Source organism: Cryptomeria japonica, chromosome 5 (genome assembly GCF_030272615.1).
Source record: "Cryptomeria japonica chromosome 5, Sugi_1.0, whole genome shotgun sequence".
NCBI lineage: Eukaryota > Viridiplantae > Streptophyta > Pinopsida > Cupressales > Cupressaceae > Cryptomeria > Cryptomeria japonica.
In genome coordinates this window covers 80,810,972-80,820,622 of record NC_081409.1, presented here as the reverse complement: position 1 = coordinate 80,820,622, position 9,651 = coordinate 80,810,972, and positions in this window count along the sequence as shown.

The following is a 9,651-nucleotide window of genomic DNA, read 5'->3' as shown; positions in this document are numbered from 1 at the left end:
CGTCCTTATATAATAATTACAAAATGATTTTACAAATAAAACTTCCTTGATGTCGGCTTCACTGAAGTGTTGGATGTCGGTGCCGGTGTCGATGTCGGTTGTAACCCTGGATACCCAATTTCAGTGTCTATCGGTGAATGCCTCCTGATGCTGGTATATGACACCTATAGAATCTTGTTGCCATCAATGACAACATATGAATCTAATGAGTGTCAATTGCCAACAATCTCCCCCTTTGGCATTGATGGCAACACTCATGTGAAAAATGGATTCCCTTCCAGTTCAACTGAAATATGACACATGCTCCCCCTGAGCAATACACTCCTTCTGATATCCTTCCCATATTTTTTGTCTGATATTTTTAACATATATATACTCCCCCTTTGGCATCAATGCCAAAGACCAGTGAAAGAATTGAAAGAATTTGGTTCAGAACAAAAGAATGAATAAATTCAAATCATTCTATCATAGTTTAACCAATTTCAAAATTTCCGGGCAAGCCTTGTCTAGCAACTATAAATATGTATCCCAACCAGTTTTAAAGGTTTTAGATCTAGATACCAGTCCACTCAGTAAGTGTGCAAGTGTTTCCTTCTCTGAGACTTCCATCGGTGTGGGCTTTGCAATCATATCCATATATTCTCTCTTATGTAGACCGAGTGAATCCAATCTTGGACTCACCAATCCTCTAAGACTGCTTGCTCTCTAAATTATCTTTTCTCTTTCCTTTTCAAAAGCAAAAATTTGGTTCTCCAAAGATAAAATTTGCCCATCAACAAATGTTGTTAGTGAGGTCAATCCATCAAAAGAATTTGCAATGTTAGCAACCTTATCATGTAGTTCTTTTAATCTGCTATCTACATTAGTTGTAAGAATTTCTATGTTACAACAAGCCCTGTAGATATTTGTACATTGTTTCAAACAATTTTTAATAAGAATTAGTTTTTCTTCGATTTTCTTCTTCTCTGTGTCAATGATTTGGTCAAACGCAGCTCTTTTAGCCACAACAAATCTCTCAAGTGTCTATCGGTCTGAAATTTGTTGCAATGATTAAAAGTTGTTAGATGTATGCTCAGTTAGTGTCTTAAGCTTGCAGGAAGGGCTTGCTTCATTCTCAATCATACAATCAGGAATTAGTTTGTGCAAAACTATAATTGATTGTTCTATTATTCCTTTTTCCGCAGATCCCTAATTCAGTGGGACTCAACTCCATTATTGATTTCTTCTCAACTTGAGAAGTCTCAATTGCTAAAATTTTCATCGGGGAATCTATATCAACTGCTGGTATAGTCTCCTTTATCTTAACCTCCTTTGCACTGGTGGCTTCACCACTTTGTGCAGTATCAATTAATATCGATGGAGTATTATCCATAATATTCTTAGTGCCCTATACATTACCTTGCTCAAAAATTATCTCTACCGGTATAAACTGTACACTCTCCTTTGCTTTCAGTGGTGTCTGTACACCCTTATTTTCAGTCGGTATATCCAAAATTGGTTCTGAACTTCGCAAAATACCTTTCCCTTTTGATTTATCTAGAATGGTGGAAGTTGTTGCCTTAACAAATTCTTCATGAGAGGTAAGAAAGTTTGGATTCTTTTGAAATAATTTGGACCAGCCATCACTGGTCTCATTTATAACCTCATTAACCTTGCCCATCATTAGGCTTATTTGTCGGGGTTTTCTACTAAAAACTCTTCTATTAGCAACATCTATACACCTCTTCATTTCCTCATTACTTATTGAACTCCACAAATTCAAAAGTTTTACTTCCTTAATCTCTCTATCCCTCTTGACTGCGTCAAGTCTTCTAGCATCTAACTTATTGTATAGTGACAGAGGAATTTCTTTCAAAATTTGTACTAAGGCTTTCTTATATATATCTATGTGTAACAAAATTGCCTCTTCAATCTCATTGTGCTCATTATCCTCTAAATTCTCATAGTAAATGAGTACATTTTTCAAAATTCCATCCTTAATTATTTCATATATTAGCTCAGCATAGGTCATTGTAGCCTTACCAGATTCAGTAGCATCATCACTCTTCTTCTTCTTGCTGGGAGTTGTCAGAGTGGATGTAACCGATCTTCTCTTCTGAATAGGTTTACTTGCCAGAGGTGGGGGTGCAGTAGGTTTTGTTGCCTTTCTTACAAGATTCCTCCTTGGCTCCACCTTTTTCTCCTCTATCAGTATGGTTGGTCAACTTTCTTTTTCTGTACCCTTCTAAATGCTAGAGGTTCATTGTCCTCTTGATTAGAATCAGAAGTGATAGTAGAAATGAAATTTTTGGGCCTCTTCACCTTTGGAGCACTAGCCACTACCAGTTCTGTTGGTTCTCCTGCCGGTTTGGATCCATAACCTATTTCAGTACCTATCATATGAATTACATTCTGTACAAATTCAGACATCTTGTCAATTTTCTTATCTCTTTTCTTCTTGTTGAAGCCAGTTTTGACTTCAAGAGCCTTTTCTTTTGCAGTGCCAAAAGATTTGGTCTTATCATCCAATGGAGCTTCTAGCAACATCTTTGCATAAAGTTCCAGAATGTTATCATACACTTCATATCCAAGCTCAGTGACCCATACGGTCCTTGGTTCCACTGCCTCCATGAGCGTTTCATCAATTTTCACCATAAAACAGATATCAGTGGAGTATTCCTCCATAATGTGCTTTGAAATCCTTTCCCTCTATCTATTTTCGTGAAACGTTTTGAAGTAGCCCCAAAGCTTTTCATCTCTGCTAGTACCAAGACTGGTGATTGCTTCTTTGATTTGCATACCTACCACTATGTCATGATCCCAACGCTTCTTCCCTAGACCAGGTAGCTCATTTATGAAGTAAAGCATTAAACAGACAATGAGATTCCCAAATCTAAAAGTTCCTTTCTTAACACCCTTAATTTTTCCTAGATTCAACATAAGTTCATTTCTTAGTCATTCACATAAATCATATTTTCCATCATTCCTTAGCATCTGGTGTGTAGCATGGATGCAAGAACTAGCAACAGAGTTCAATCGACTAGATTGAGTTACCTTGCAACAGATTATCATGCTTGCAAACTTCACATATGTGTCCTTGATTGTGCTGATCCTCATTGATCTTCCATCATGGGTTGCATCGGTGAGCTTCTCAATCTTAGTATTGGAGATCTTCTTGCCAGGTTCTTGTTTGACTTTGGGTAAGTTGATGACTTCTTGGATAACCTCCTTTGTGGTCATGTAGGTCCGATCCAGCCAGATGAATTCATTGTGAACCCTGCTCAGAACCTGTCTGATCACCTCATCTTTGAATTCTGGTATGTATAGGATACCGGTTAACCCTAGATCCTCAATAGCTTTGTATTTTGGCTTGATTGTTCCGTAACTGCCCAGTATCATAGATTGATACATTCCTTTTATCTCCTCTGTGCCTAGATCCTTCAAGGTGCAGTGAATATATGCCCTTACATCTTCTACATACATCACGCCATCGGGAACCCTAGAGAATGCTCCCGCAGAGTCTTCCTTCTTAGCTATTAGGTGAACTTCCTTGAAAATGGGTCTAAGACTACCATTGACTTCAACAATGGTGGGATTTGCAATGAAAGTAGGATCAGATGATCCGGATGCCATTTTGAAGAAATACCTGAAAAATGATCGCCGGTTGGAAGACTGATTGCTTCTCAGATAATTGCTAGAAATCCTTTCAGAATACCTTTCGTCTGAGATTCGCCTTTGCTTCACTTTGGATTTCTTGAATGATGGGTGAGTGAAAATGAATTCACTTTCCCCTTTTATCAGCAAGTAAACCCTAATCCTTCACTGTCATAAATGCTTTGCGATGTACCCTATCGGATGTCGGTTTTATAATCTTATGTTGGGTAAACCTTCATCAATGATTAACACAACTCTCAAGATCTCTTGTAGATCTCTTCAGATATCCTCTGGGGAATATGCAAGATTTTCAATGAATGTGTCAACCCCTAAGGCATATGCCTCAGTTGCCGGTTGAATTTCCTGTCGGTGGAGGAATTCTCTGTTCTACCGGTGTAGTTGCATCTCCACTTGGTTCTTTAGATTTTCTAAGCTATCTCTTGGTGTGATCTTGTTGTATTTGATGTACCTTTTGCTTTCTTTTCTCATCTGATTTATCATTGCTAACCAGTTGAGTCTTGCTTCTACAATACTTAGCAATATGACCTATTTTGTTGCATGCATAGCATGTAACATTGTTCTTTTGAATTTCTTTAACATAACTGGTGTCATTTCTTGACCTACAATGATTAGCCAAATCTTCAAACTTTCTACATGCATGACATTTAACATTCATTCTACAATCTTCTAATTTATGACCATATTTCTTGCAATTTGTGCATTGATTGGGAACAAAATTATAGTTTTGATTTGATCTATTTCTACATTGTTCAGCCATATGCCCAAATTTATTACAAACAAAACATATACCATTCAATTTATTAGCATTAGATTTCCTTGCCGGTTTCCTCTATTCTGATGAGTTCTGCATACCAGTTGTCTGATCTTTATTTGTAGTACCGAAGCTTTTACCTTGTACAAATCCAAGTCCTCTAGAATCATCACTCTGCTTTTGTCTTTTCAGTAAGTCATCCAATTGTGCAGCACTAATCCTAAACGTTTCTTTATACTCACTTGTAGTAGTCAAATCATCTCTCAGAGTTATTACTTGTCTTTGAAGTTCTCGTTCATTATTCCGAAATTGCACCAAACTAGTTTTCAATATATCATTTTCATGAGCAAATCTATCACATTCTTTAGATTTGTTCTTCAGAGATATAGGAAGATTTTCTTCCTTCTTCTTTATGTCCTCAATATCCTTTGACATCCTCATAGCCAGGTCTTGCATTTCATTTTGCATGAGCATGTTTGTTTGACTTAGTTTTTGACAATGTTCCTTGATTGTATTTTCATTATCCTTTTTTTGCAAAAGTTCCTTCCTCCTAGCTTGAGTTGATGATGACCTTTCTTGCAAAACTATAATAAATTCATTTACAAAATTGAATTCATCTTGCAGTTTTAAGTTCTTCATCCTCTCAGCATCATAATCCTCAAGAGCCATCTCAAGTTGCTTTTCCATAGCCATGTTTAATGATTTTGGTTTGAAGATCTTCCTCAAGCTGTTAAACTTCTTCCGAGGTACCAAGCTTTGATACCAATTGTTGGGATCCAAGAACACTGAGAGGGGGGGGGGGGGGGGGGGGTGAATCAGTGTTCTGCTGATAAGATAAGATTTTATGCTTTTATAACATACACATAAATCGGTAAATAAATAAACATATAACTTGAAGCAAATAAACCATACACATGAATGAACACCATAACACACAGAATTTATATGTGGAAAACCTCAAAGAGAAAAAAACACGGTGGGATTTGTGACCCACAATATGAATTCACTTGCCATATGAAAGATATTACATAGAGAGGGGGCTTGCACATGCAAGAAGGCACACTGCCTAAAGCACACTGCTCATCACTAAAGAGTTTCACTAACTACAAGCTTCTGCTAAAGTAAAAAAGTAATAATCAACTCACAAAATGCATCTGCAATGCCAAAAAGACTTCCATTTATAGATCTGCTCTGTACCGATTCATAAACCCTAAACACTTCTACTGGTATCTCCTTTCCTCCAAGAATGCCTTACAAAACATCTATAGATCATTGCATGATATAACATTCGCATACAAATGATCTACATACATATCCTTCGCATTACACAGCTTTATATTCTCCTATTCCATCCACATACTCTGTCATATCACATTATCCTATTCTGTCATATCATAATGACCTAACAAACTAACCTATATACCCTTCACAAACAATATGCCTTATGTCGGCTTACAATACAAAAGATATACAATGTCGGCCTTATATAATAATTACAAAATGATTTTACAAATAAAACTTCCTTGATGTCGGCTTCACTGAAGTGCTAGATGTCGGTGTTGGTTTTAACCCTAGATACCCAATGTCGATGTCTGCCGGTGAATGCCTCCTGATGTCGGTAAATGAATTCTATAGAATCTTGTTGCCATCAATGACAACATATGAATCCAATGAGTGTCAATTTCCAACAGGAAATCCCATGTTACTATTGGGATGCTCCTACTATGAGCTCTGGTTCATTTGGTAACATGTCCATTGTCAGTTCAGGTGCAAGACACATGTATTTCCTTTGCGCCTCCCATAGAGTCACACTGCAGGTCCTCGGGAATCCTAAATATTTTTTTTTCAATAGTTGTGACTGTACCTCAAAAATATCTTCAGCTTTGGCATGACTTTTGCCTTAGCTATTTTCTTCTAGCAGCGGCCATCTCTTACTGTTCAGATTTCATGCCTCACGACTTTTATCAACTTCCACGATTCTCCTTTAACGACTTCTAGTGAATTCTTCTGCAACAAACAAAATCACTTGCAGGTTGGAACACTCCACTCTTAACCTGGTTTCTCCTAGATCTCCATGAACACAATCATCGACTCTGATACCACTTTGATGGGGTAGACAGAGACAGAAGACAAGAAAAGAAAATAGACAAATGCAAACATTATATTATATTAAATAACACAAACATTACATTCACATATCTTTACATCTTTACAGAGCTGGGCCAATGAAAGAGTGAGTAATAATTCATACTACATCTTATTTATAGCCAATGTGATGGAGATAAGGCAAAAGTATATAGCAAGGAAACATCTAGAATGTCCATTGTGAGAAACATCTACAATTAGAAACTTCTAGAATTCAAATCTGGAAATTCTATCTTAAATACCAAGCTTGAGGATTTGCACTAGTAGAAATTATTAATTAACAACACTCCCCCTTAATTTCTACCACGAATTCTAATTGCATTCTTAATTTATTTCACCGATGCTGCGGTATAAAAAATCTTCAAATACTAGTGATCAAACCTAGGAAATCTCGTGCTACTGTTGGGGTGCTCTTACCCCGAGCTTAGGTTCATTTGGTCACCTGTCCATTGTCAGTTCAAGTGCAAGACACATGTATTTCCTTTGCACCTCCCATAGAGTCACATTGCGCGTGCTTGGGGATCTTAAATATTTTTTTTTCAATAGATGTGGCTATACCTCAAAAATATCTTCAGCTTTGGCAAGACTTTTGCCTTAGCTATTTTCTCCTAGCTGTGGCCATCTCTTACTTTTCAGATTTCATGCCTCACAACTTTTATCAGCTTCCACAATTCTCCTTTAACGGCTTCCAGTGAATTCTTCTGCAACAAACAAAATCACTTGCAGGCTGGAACACTCCACTCTTAACCTGGTTTCTCCTAGATCTCCATGAACACAACCATCAACTTTGATACCACTTTGATGGGGTAGACAGAGACAAAAGACAAGAAAAGAAAATAGACAAATACAAACATTATACTATATTAAATAACATAAACATTACATTCACATCTCCTTATAGCTCTACAGAGCTGGACCCATGAAAGAGTGAATAAAAATTTATAGCCAATGTGATGAAGATAAGGCAGAAGTATATAGCAAAGAAACATCTAGAATGTCCATTGTGAAAAACATCTAGTATTAGAAACTTGTAGAATTCAAATATGAAAACTTCTATCTTAAATAGCAAGCTTGACGATATGCCCTGATAGAAATTAGTAATTACCAACAGATCAGAACTAATTTTCTTAAGCATTTCAAACTATAATATCTAACTAAAGCCCCTGTACCACTATGCTTTGATGCATATCCATACCCTATTCAAAAGCTCCCATTTTCGTACAAGTAGTCTACATGCAACAAATAATTTGGTTTTCTACCAAAAAAAAATGCATTTGTTTGAATGTTTTTTTTAATGCCTTTTCAACAAATTGTTTTTTTTTAAATCTTGAAATCTGTACATTCCGTGAGATGGCATCTCATTGACGCATTTTGAAGTTCCCGTGCTTTGTTTGTGCTTCAACATTTTGCATGCATGTCCACAGAGTAATTGAATATGTGCTCGTGAACTGTCGACCATGATGTTTATTATCATAGTGTTGTAAGTCTGCCATTGTATCACCATGTATTATATACTGAGGTCTTTGATGAGAACGTCCGTAAATGTAGATATGACACCATGTACACTTAATGGGATTGTGGCAGTCTAATTAAAGCCACTTTCATATCACAAGCAAATTGTTTATTTATCAATTTCTGTTAATGTTACTTAAACATTTTGGACATAATGCAATAAGCAAATTATAGAAAAAGCTTTCAAATTTTCTATCATGGTTTAAGAAAGGTACAAGACAGTAGTATATGTATGCAACTAATATTATATATTATAATAGTATTATAATAGTGGTCTAATTTACATCACATTACATTTTGCAATTTACATCACATTATATTTTGCAATTTATATCATAAGACATTTTGCATATCATCTAAATGTATATGATTAATGTTTTTATAATTAAGAACTCTCAATAAATAAAGAACACACCAAAGTTCCAACTCATTTCTAGATTATGTTCACAGAGTTTTTTAATCAGTACAACATTACAACAACTATAATTATAGTTGTTTCTTCAATCATGAACTTGGAGGAACAAATTCTCCTAGTCCCATACTTCGTATTATCTCAATAACATTTGAAAGGCTTGATAAGTAGTTTATTCCTTATTAAGATTTTTAGGATCAATATATTACATATGACTTCAACTTCTAGACTTCATCTATTTGGTGGAATAAATCGATACAAGTAGATGGCCAACTTATTATATACTACATGAAACTTTTTGACAAGATTTTATTTAAAAAAGAAATTCAAACATTTAGTAATATATGAAATATCTCCTTCCTTAACTAAAAAGATAAAATAAAATATTTAAATAATTTAATATTTAATTCCTCCTCCCTTAGAACTTCAGTTATCAACCTTTTATGAATGTAGCATAGAACTTGAGATGGCATATAAATAACAAACTAACACTTTTCTTACTTGAAATTGTTTATTTAAGGGAATTCTCTTCACAATAAACTCATCTTACACATAGGTCAAGGATTAAGCTTACTTGAATTACAGTTAACGTTTTATGAATATAGCATAGAACTTGAGATGACATATAAATAACAAACTAACACTTTTCTTACTTGAAATTGTTTATTTTAGGAAATTCTCTTCACAATAAACTCATCTTACATTAAGCTTACTTGATTTACAGTTAACGAGTTGAAACGATATCTGAATATTTGTGCATCTTGTTTTAAGCTCCACAATTATAATTATAAATTAATATAAGAATAATATCCAAGCCCTCTCGATCATGCTTTCAATTGGAAATGAGTTCAGCATTTTCTATGGTTTATCCATTTAACTACATTTCATTCGTTGGGTATCTATCTCATCTCGTATAACGCGAACTGGTGTATCTTTCATCCCTCTATCCTGGACCTTCAGGATAATTATTGTCTGTTTCTCAGATGCAAAGAAAGCAGGTGCTCAACGTCAATTTATACTAATTTATAGTCATAATTCGAAGAGGCAGGAGTTTTCTACAATATATTTAGTAATCACACCAACAATATTCCATTTAATCCCATATCAACAGCAACTAAAGTGGAACATAAAACAATTTTGGGTTTATCAGAGTGTGTATTCCAGTAATGAAAAAAGA